Genomic DNA, 11,405 nt, shown 5'->3' with positions numbered 1-11,405 from the left:
CTCTGTCTCTTAATTGGTGTGTATTTCATGCATTTACATTTATTACAAGCTAATCTTCTAATTTACATGGAATTACAAGAGCCCCAAAGAGCTGAAACAATTTTTAAAAAGAAGGATAAAGTTGGAGGACTCACGCTTCCCAATTTCAGAACTCACTACAAAACTATGATAATCAAAATAGAGTGGTTCTGGAATAAGGACAGGTATATAAACCAATGGAATAGAGTTGAACCTGTACTTTTATAACTAATTAGTTTTTGACAGAATTGCCAAGTCCATTTAATGGAGAAAGAACAGTCTCTTCAATAGATGATGCTGAGACAACTAAATTTCCACATGGAAAAGAATAAATTTGGACCTCTCCATCAAAGCATATACAAAAATTAACTAAAATGTAATCAATAACCTGAATATAAGAACTAAAACCATAAAACACTTAGAAGAAAACATAGAGGTAAATCCTCGTGACTTTGGATTTGGCAATGGATTCTTAGATAAAACACCAAAAGCATGAGGAACAAAATTTTAAAAATAGATAATTTGAACTTTATCATAATTTAAAGCTTTTGTGTATCAAAACACATCATCAAAAACTGTAAAAAGACTATGTAAAGGGAGAAAATGTTGCAAATCATATATCTGAAAAGGATTTAATATCCATAATATATAAGGAAATTCTATAACTCAAGAGTAACAGAAAACAAACAACCAAATTAAAAGAATGGGCAAAGGACTTCCATAGTCATTTGCCCAAAGAAGATATATAGATGGTCAATAAGCACATGAAAAGATGCTCAACATAATTAATCATGAGAGAAATGTAAATCAAAACCATGATTAAATAGTACTTTACACCTACCAGGATAGCTATAATCCAGAAAGAAAAAAAAAAGAAAGAAAAGAAAGGAAAAGAAAAAAAAGTGTTGGTGAGAATGTAGAACGTTGGTGAGAAGGTAGAAATTAGAATCCTTGTACATTACTAGTAAGAATGTACAGTAATGAAGAGCTACTGTGGAAAACAGTCTGACGATTCTTCAGAAAGATAAACACAGAATGACCTCATGATATAGCAATTTCATTCCTAGGTATATATCCCAAAGAATTGAAAGCAGAGACTCATACCTATATTTGTACACCAATGTTCATTCCAGTATTATTCACAATAGCCAAAAGCTGGAACTGAGCAAAACATCCATCAACAGATGAATAAACAAAATGTGGCATATACCTACAATGGAATATTATTCAGCCATAAAAGAGAATGAAGTTCTGATAAATGCTACAACATGGATGAAACTTGGAAACATTATACTAAGTGAAATTGGCCATACACAAAAGGACAAATGTTGTACAATTCCACTTGTATAAACTATCTATAATAAGCAAATTCCTAGAGACAGAAAGAGATTAGAGGTTACTTGGAGCTGGGAAGAGAGGGAAATAGGGAGTTTTTGCTTAATAGTTATAGAGTTTCTCTTCGGGGTGATGAAAAAGTTTTGGAAATGAATAATGGTGATGGTTGCACAGTATTGTAAATATAATTAATGCCATTGAATTGTACACTTAAAAATGATTAAATGGCAAATTTTATTTTATATATATATATACATTTTTATAGGATTGGAGGACAGATCTGTAGTTATTTGGGTTTAGAGATGGGGGAATGGTGTGTTTACAAAGGGTCAGCATGGGGGACTTCTTTGGGGTGATGGATCTTTTCTGAATATTGATTGTGTTGGTGATACACAACTCTACACATTTGTCCTTACTCACAGAATTGTATACCAAAACACGTGAATTGCATTGTGTGTAAATTGAAAAATTTAATCCATTCCCCAAAATAAAAATCCCTTAGAAATAGTTTCCAGAAATAGAACCCTTTTGCCCACTAAAATAGTCACTTGATACGCTCAAAGAATTTCCACAGAACTTCCAATTTTTGTATGATATTCTTTTTATTTTACTGGGACTGTTTCCTTATTTTAAAAATATTTCCAAATTATATTAAAAAAAAACCTGTAAATGCTTCATTTGTGGGGACCTTGGCTATACACCCAGGTTATAATCATAATTTACAGAACATGCACCAGTGTAGCATTCATGAAAACTGAACAAGAATATTATTAAGTACCTCATCAAGTAGATGGAATTTCATGATTTTCTGATGGAACGGGTTGGCTCAATCTTTAAGAATTGACAGGCCAAGTCTATCATCATATTTAAACCTTTACTTTGCCTCAGGTTCAGCTCTGTTCCTGATAAAGGACAATGGCTATTGGTCCTCTGAGCTCTGCCATTAATCATTTCTGAAGTCATGCCACTAAAATTTTTAGTAATTTTCATTAGATTGAAGAAGTGCTTTTTTTTCACTAAGATAAAACACTAGCTATCTTCTTTATTCTGTTTTTTCCTTAAGATTCACGAATCACATTATCTGTAACTATTTCTGATTTTCCATATTAGAAGTAATCATTTTTCTCCCAATGTATTTTTAATAAGTCCAACAGTGAAGAGTACTATCATTTCAGTTCTTTCAAAATGTCGAAAGTGAACAGTGGCTATACTTGTCATAACTGTCTCTAAGACTTTGCATTCTTTACCTATGAGTTCATATGCTAGTAACTTCCAAGATACTCCTTTTTCAGGGAATCATTTCAAATTCCATCTTTCAATTCCACTAACTCCCCCTGCCTGTACTACTGATGCAGAATCCCTCTATAACTGCCACCTTGTATTTGATGCATACCAAGATATGAAAAAGCTCAGGATCAACACAACCAATTCTTTATTAACAATGATACCTGATCTCCCAAAACAAAAAAATCAAACTGCTTTATAACTCACCGAATTGCATTGAAGTCACAAATGTTCCTTTCAATGAGATATGGAAACACGAATTTCATCATTGGTCTCACAATAAACATACAAATGAGATTTGTAGTTGTATGTCTGAGCTTGGATGATCTCTAGTAAGTAGGCCATCTTTATGGAAATCCCACTGGAAAGAAAACTCATGTGTATTCCTTTCCAGTATATAAGACTGATTTTATTTGAAACATTGTTCACCTAGCTGAAACTCTGTGCACTGTGATTTATTGTATTTCATATCTGGATTTTACAGTTATAATCTAATGGTAATAGAGGCAGAGTTATCTACATGCACTAAAGGCCTTGTAATATTTTCCTCTGTCTTCTGAGGCAAGGCCTATTACAATGTATCTACATCTTATATTTGAAACCTTTTCAGTTATGCATTACATATTCATGGGTTTTAAATTATCCACATCTACTTGAAATAATGTTGACAAATCTTATGTTTCCTTTTGGGTCCTTAATAGAGCTTCTTCCTCCCCACCATCAGGGTTTAAACAAAGGTTTATGGGTAAAAACGATACTTATATTCTTTCTGCATTTGTCATCCATGGACACACATATATCATGGTACTATAAGGTGTAAAGGTAAAATAAAAGAAGGTTTATCGGGAAAACTCACAAGCAGAGATGCAGCAGAGTTCATGACTCTTCCATCCTCCTGGATCAAGTAGAGAGGCATGCTTGGGTAGAGCACAGCTGGAGAGCCTTTAAGCTTAGCTTCTGATACCCGGCTGTTTTACTATTGAGCTAATTCAAAACTGCTGCGGGAGCAGCCTGCTAAGCTATCAAAAGAGTGTGGGAGTTCTGGGAGGGGGAGAATGAGCCTCAGACTCATCCAAATTTGTCTCTCCTCAGCCCACCCCCTAGCCCTTGGTGGCTCATTAAGTATGAGTCTTTCCATTAGCTCTCATGGATTCTGGGTCACAGTGATTCTTGCATAATTACCTAGTAGGTCTCCTGCAGCTGAGAAAGATAGCAAGCCATGGCTTGAAACAATTGTGAAAAACCATTTTGGCCTTTTCATCCATATCTAAAATAGGAAATCTACATGCACCAAACTTTCTGGGGTCAGAGGTACTTGTGCCTGTCTAGTTGAGGTCTGCTACTCCTCTTTGTTTGTGTTAGGCTGTATATCCACTTTTAATTAAAAATAAGTTCTTCAGAGACTCAGAAATCACCCTTTTGTTATCAAAAGCAACTTCTGGGCATAGAAGGTAGTTGTACAGCTATAAGAGGCAGAGCCACTATCTAGATTCATATCTCTCCAGATGTCCTTAATCTTGGCAACATACACTATTCATCCACTCACCAAGGTCATAAACCATCCATCCATAGAGCATTGCCAAAGCAAACACAAATTTTGAAAATACTGAAGATGGCTAAAATGTTCCTCCTCAAACTCTTACTAACTCATGACTTCAAGGTGCACTGTTGCTCAGCCGAGGCAAACTAGATATAAAAGCGTATGTACAACTTTTAAAGAGCGGCAGGCAGCCAGCCCAGCCTTATAGATATAGTTAATGGAGAGGCTAGAATAGGGGCAAACAGAGGATACTCGGAGTGTCAAAACTTTTCCCATTGAGCACCCCCATCCATTATGGTGGTTCTATGCCACTTGTTAAAATACCACTGCACAGACTTGAACAGACACTACAAAGAACTTATTGTCTTTAGAACTTGGAACACCTAGGGCAACTCACCAATCTGGGTCTACAGCCTATTCAGTCGCCAGCCCTCCCACTTTCCTTCCTCTAGGAGGGTGTATTGCCGAAGGAACACTGTTACTTGCAAGAACAGCCCAGAATGGAGTGGTGTTTGTCCCTTCGTGGTTACCTGTTATTATGCAAAAAATCATTGACTCACCACTCCAAATGTAAAATCAAGCTTCTTAGAGGAAACTTGAAGGCATTGATGGGGGAATGTATGTCATCTGTGTTTGCTAATTGGATTTACTCAAAGGAAAAGTAAACTCTCTCCTAGCTTCATAACAGGAGGTAGTTTTACAACTTAGAGCAAGGTATCCCCCTAAATTAAGCTCTTACTCTCCCACAGAGACTGGGAGACAGAGACACTCTCTGCCTTTGTGATTACATTTCAAAGGGGTGGCTCCCAGGTCCTTGAGAAAGACCATGCTGGGCTGTAAAACTGGCAAGAAGCTTTTAAAAGATTTACACTTCAAAGGGGCATGAAAATAATTTATAATTATTTGTTTTCTAAAGTAAATGTTCCAAGAAAAGGGAGATCAGAGGCTTAGAGACTGGAAGAAACTTGTCTAAAGTTTAGTCATGCTGAGGGAAATGTTAAGGTCTTCTTGGTTACCAGGTATCCTGCCTGGACATTATAGTCACCAACCTGGGAGCCAAAAATGAAGGAAGACTTGAGTTTAAGCTCCAGCTCTGATCTATTCAAGTAAACATCTATTCATGTAAACATAATTCAGAGAAATACTGTACATGGAGCCAGGAACACTACACCTAAGAAATAAAGTCAGTAAAAAAAAAAAGAAAGTAATTTAGAAGTGGGGATCCAAAACTTATCCACTTTGAGTAGAAAATGGAACGTAAGTCAGGCAAGGGAGCCAAATATCAATGTGACCTCTCCTGGTCCAAGACACTACGTTCTTCTGCCATCCACAGAACACCTCGTTCATAGCATATTTTTCAAAGACTCTGCCATCAAAGTAGTTTCTCTTTCTAGGGATGTAGTAGTTCACTCACCCAACAGCTGCATGCTCTCTGATATGAGTGTTCTTTACCTGAAAAACCCTTTCAAACATACTTTAATTTGTTCATCTAATACATCCTGTTTGATGTCCTTAAGTTACTGAGTCTCACACATATTTTGCAAAGCTACCAAGTCTTAGATACTGATACTTTTTTTCCTAGGCTACCCAGCAGACAAGCACAAGTCAGCAGGGCATTTGCATGGAGTTTCCAGAGTTACTGGGGAAAACAAAAGTAGCAAACAGGTACAAGAAGTCAAGCAGAAAGTGAAAGAGAGATGCCAACCACCTCCTTTTCCTCTACCACATTCACTAGTATACGTGGAGTTAAGTCAGTTGACTGGTTTGCCATTTTTCACTACAAATATATTAAAAATATTTAATCTCAAAAGGAATGTTGAAATAGCTATTCTCCTGCTTTCAATCCACTCTCAATGCTGCCATTTAGCTTTTTAAAACTCAGAAATAATCCCTCATTCACTTCCTTAAAACTTAAGTGGTTCTTCCCAACTTCAGAATAAAGTCACTACCAAACTGCTTCACCTAACAAAAGGGATAACATGCCCCAAACATATTTCTTCTTCCCCATTTCACCCCAGTGGGACCTTGTGTACTGTTGCCATGTGAAAGGCACCTGCTGGAATTGTGCACTATAGTGAAAATTTCCAACACATTCCTTTCAAAAGACATTCCTACAAAAGACATTAATCATGAACTAATATGATATTTGCAGCAAAGGGATGGAATTTTCACTGTTAGAGTCAAAGTCTCTTTTCTGATCCCTCTTAAGAGTAGAACATAACCTCTTTAGGGACTGGATATATTACACTCATCTTTTGTCCACACTGCCTACGGTATAGAGCCTGGCTCATGGTTGACCCTCAATAAGAGTGTGCCAAATAAACGAAACAAATTAACTGTGAATGAATGAGCGGATAAATGACACTATGGAACAACTAGTTAGAATTAACTTAAAGCTCTGGAAAAGAGAAATGCAAATGTGTACTCTAAGGGATCAGATTAATGAAGTTAACCGGTATCAATGAACCACAGATTCACCCTACACAGACAAACAAAACACTTATATGTATCCATGGGAAAAATGGCACAATACCAAGGATTCTTTTATCTTATTCTACTTTGGGAAGCCGGAAAGTACATTCCATTTCTTGAAATCACTTTCCCTGACAATTTTTTTTCAGTCAGTTGTATTGATTGATCTTCATCAGTTTTAGCCTTGAAATGATAAAAAGGGTGGAATATAAACAAAGAGCTGCCTGCACAATATTTAGGTGGAGAACATTCATCAGTGTGAACAGCTCTAACTTAAAAGCAGTAAGAAGAGTATTCCCCCAATGCCCAAGTATAGTTCTCAGATTTAATGAAAAAGAGACAATTAGAACAAAGGCACTTGCTCGCTTCAAGTCACAATTCATCAAGCTGTCAAAGACAATAAAATGCTACACACCTAATCTTTCCTGTTAACCATAATGTAGGCAATGCAATTACATTGTTGCAGCAAATTGGCAAGAATTAGAGGAAGAATTAATGTAAAAACCTTGTGAAATTTTCTGTTCCAGTAAATGGTGTCATTCATATTTAAAAATCCGGTAAAGAAATAAGTATTAAGTGAATTAGCAATAAATACTTCTTATTAGGCCCATTTTCTTGCTCAAAAGTATTAGAGATTTTTTTAAGTATATAAGCAAGGAAAAATTAATTCGTACCACCAAAGTCATCTAATTTTAATAAAAACAAAAGATAATTTTAGGTGAAATGGAAAGTAGCAATACAAACATTCAGTAATACATAGAAATGCAAGAGGACAGATAAATTTAATCTCAAAAATGGTCAAAATGCTTTCAGTGGACTTCTTTCATAAACAGTAGATCCATATGCACACAGAAGAGGAAACTAAGCTGATTACGAAATTATATGGTTAACTATAAAGAGTATTTTCTAAATGACTATTTTCCAAACTCACCTCATGGCACTATAAGAAATACAGAAAAATAAAGCAAAGCCTCCACCCTTTAAAGGTGCAAACGTTAACTGAGGACTATAAATGCCAGCCCAAGGATTAAAAAGATGCCGAGAAGTCGTGTCTGATCTAGAGGAGCTCACAATCCCCTGAGGAATGCTGTGGATAAACTAATCATTGCTGTTTATACTTTACTGTTCATGTATGCCAAGAAAATGGAGGACATGTATTTTTCATGTCAATCTCATCTTGCTTCAAAAGTCTCCACCTTGGTGCATAACAGCGATGAGACTGGTTCTTCAAGTTTGCTTGACAGTCTCATTTTAACTTATTAATTATTCAGCTAATGCAAAGTTTAACCCCTATCATGCTGTTTCTCCTACTTCTACTTCTGTTTCTTAAGAAACCAATGCATATATGGAGGGGTGGAGCTTGCAAGACTCCCAAGACTTGGACACTCTCCAATCTGCATCTTGTCTTCTGAATCCTGGCTGCTCTGTGATGTGGGTTCACCAAGCTCAGTTCCCCTTTGCTTTCTCATCAACACCTTGATCCTTGTTGCCATTTGGGCTCTCCCTATGTTCTCCTTATAGCCTTGGCCATGTGTGTACTTTGTCCCACCAGATCAAGCTTTCCTCCTCATCCTCCCCCAAGCTCATAAGCCAGCAGTATCAGTCACCTTCACCCTTCCAAAATCATGGAGGAATGTTTCTATTTACCCCTTCTGCACACACACCCAAATTGTCACTAGCTCCAGCTCTCTCTGTCTCTGTCTCTCTCTGCTTGCTCAAATAGAACATACATCCATTTCTACTCTGATGTAGCTACCCCATGTTGAATTCTCATTTTAAATTCCAAATAGGAAATAAAACAAAAAAGCACTCCTTCCCTTTTTTTTCCCCTCAACAAAATACTCTCTTACCTCTCACCTATCTATACTATAAAACCTATACTTCTTTAGAGGAAAAGAAGATCTCTCTTCTACTATTTTCTGTCACCAGATACATACCATATGTTATATTTTTCTTATGTTTCTTCCAGGGGGCATAAAGCCACATACTTTAGCCCTAATTATGGACAGATTTTAAGAAGAGGAAATAATTCTTTCCAGTAAGCAAAATACATACAGAAATTCCTCACAAGTATTATTCCTGTTAGACCATAATTTTATTAAAATATGGTATAGGAAGATGATGTTAACGCTGTGAAAGCATAAATAAGAAAGATTAGCTTAATTTAAGAGACTAAAGAAGGTTTGGAAAAGAGGGCAGTTGATTACAATGGTAAAGATAAGTTGAATTTTCAAAAGTTGAAATGACAAATACTAAAAACCAAAAGATCTACTTATATTTATACAGATGTATTTATTGACCAACAAAACATAAGAGTTCTGTCATAGACACAGATATGTGCTGTCCAGAGGCACCTCTTCAAGAATGAACTTGGTGTTAAGCTACGGCATATTGAGCAAGCAGCCTGCAGCTCTTAGCTCCTTCAGGGTGTGACCCAGTTTCAGAAGTAACACCGTTTTGAACCCATATTTATTGCTGAGCAAGGTGAGGGTATGAAGTCCCAGGAATTTTGGCCTGATATGACACTCTGATGAGCATTACTCACTCTAGAGCTCCCTGCCAATTCATCTAGGGCTTTATGGGGCCCACACTACAATTCAACTCTTTCAAGGTCAAGTTTTGCCTCCTCCTTTTCCTTTCACAGAAGTTGATCCTTAATAAACACTTTGCACCCCAAGCTCTATCTCAGCTCCTGGAGAACCCAGAAGTACGGTCTATGAAAGTTGGCCAAAAGATGGAGCTTTGGGGCTAGGTGACTCAGCAACCTGTAGGCAATGAGGACACCATCACTAGTGGTAGGTCAAGAACATTCCTCCAACAATGTGGCAGTCAATGCTTTACCAGCGGTGAATCAGAAGGGTATCCCAGGGAAGGGGGAATAAATTAGCACAGGTAAAGATCAGGCATTGCAACTTACAGAGAAACTTGTAGATGTAAAGATAACAGGATGGGCCGGCTATGGCTAAGAGCCATTCATGCTCCATTTGGAAAGATAACAAGCAGCAGAGGTAACAAGGAACCAAAAACCAAGTATGAAAGCCAGAGGTCTGCGTGGCTGCCTACAAAGATGCTCTTATCATCTGTATGGCATGAAAGAAAAAGCCAAAGACAAGTCCAGGACCTAAAAGACCAAGTGGTTAAATGTCCAATAACAAACAAGGTGAAATGCCCAACTGAGGCAAGTCAGTTACACCACGGACAGGGCTCTGAATAGGAAATCCTAGGATGCTGACACACGTGAGATGGAGCTGCTGTCTGAGTATATACGAAGTAGATCCTATGGTGCAAGAGGTACACTGGGATAGATGTGATGTGGCCCAGATCCTCCATAGAGACGTGACCTGATGTGGAGAGTATGCTCCGCAGACACCCTCCGGTTATCACCCACACGGGTTGCTAAGTGAGGAGGGGTATAAAGTTTAGACAGTTCAGCCCGATGCAAATCACTCTGACAAGTGGACTTGCTCCAGAGCTCCTTGTTGGTTTGTTCTAAGTGTGTCTAGTTTGTTTTCACGATCTCCTCTGCCCAAGCTTGCCTCTTTCCCTTTCCTTTCACAGATTTCTCTCTCTCATATACATCTTGAATCCCAAACTCCATCTTAAAGACTGCTTCCAGAGACACCAACTTGTAACTCAAACTGTTCAAAGAGAAACTGTAGTACCAGTATTAACATACAATTAGAAGGTATTTGTTGGGGGGGGGCAGGTTGTTGCCTATAGATAATTGTTAATGACTATTTGATAGGAAGTATTTGAGGTGAATGTTTGCACTTCTAAGAGAATTTCTGTCATCTGTAAAACTATCCAATGCCTTGTAGGTTCTCGATCTCGGAAATTTCCCAGGTGAAATTTGAAACTGCCCTCCTCACCCCAGACAAGGAAGGCATGGAGAGACTTAAGAAACAGGCAGCCACTCCAGTTGGTAGGCGGCAGTTTTAACAAGCACAGGAACTTACTTACAGGACTTGTCTTGGGTGGCAGCAGGATGAGGAGATCTCCACACCCGCCAGGATCTTAGTTTATGTAGAGGCCTTAACTGGGTTCACTAACATATACTGTCCAGCTGGTCTCAGCACACATTGTTCTCTCGAGGCCTCATCCATGAAAATAGCTCCCGCTGTAGAAATGTTACCGCTCTTCCCGAGTGGAGCCCCACCAAGGGTCCACCTAACCGGTATCACTGGAACCAACAGAATGAGACTGAGTTCGGCTCAGAAGCAAAGGAAAGCTTTGTTTTTTCATCAAAGAATGGAAAGGCGCAAGCTCACGCCCTAGAGTATATGCCCTCTGCCGGGCTTCGGGCTCCGTGGGCGGGGCTGCTTTATCTGCGGGGCTGAGGCGCAGTTCTCGCGAGTCCCGCACAGTCGCGTTGCTCACGGCACCTCAGAATGAAGCGCCTGGAGCGGCGTCTCTGCACACGGCCCGCCCTCCGCCGCCGTCTCGATTGGCGGTGTTGTGCGCAGTGCTTCTGCGCATGGTCCACCAAAGGGACCAGGCATCAGGTGCAGCGGTTCTGCCCCGGAAACTCTAATCCAACGTGTTAGGTGTTCGTCTTCTGTACACAGCCTCCTACAGGCAAGTGAAACTAGACTAAGCACAAAAGAAGAGGTTAGACCTTATCACCTAGAGTCCGTCTTATTTTTCCCAGGGACCCCAGTGGACTTTGCTGGTGACAGAAATGGCAGGCAGAATATACATTTCAAGGACGGGAGAGGGTGAGGAGACTCTGATGGGCCAGGTCCAGCTGGTGGGTCAA

This window comes from Balaenoptera physalus, assembly GCF_965194825.1.
Source record: "Balaenoptera physalus genome assembly, chromosome: 4".
Taxonomy (NCBI): Eukaryota; Metazoa; Chordata; class Mammalia; order Artiodactyla; family Balaenopteridae; genus Balaenoptera; species Balaenoptera physalus.
This window is presented reverse-complemented; position numbering follows the sequence as displayed.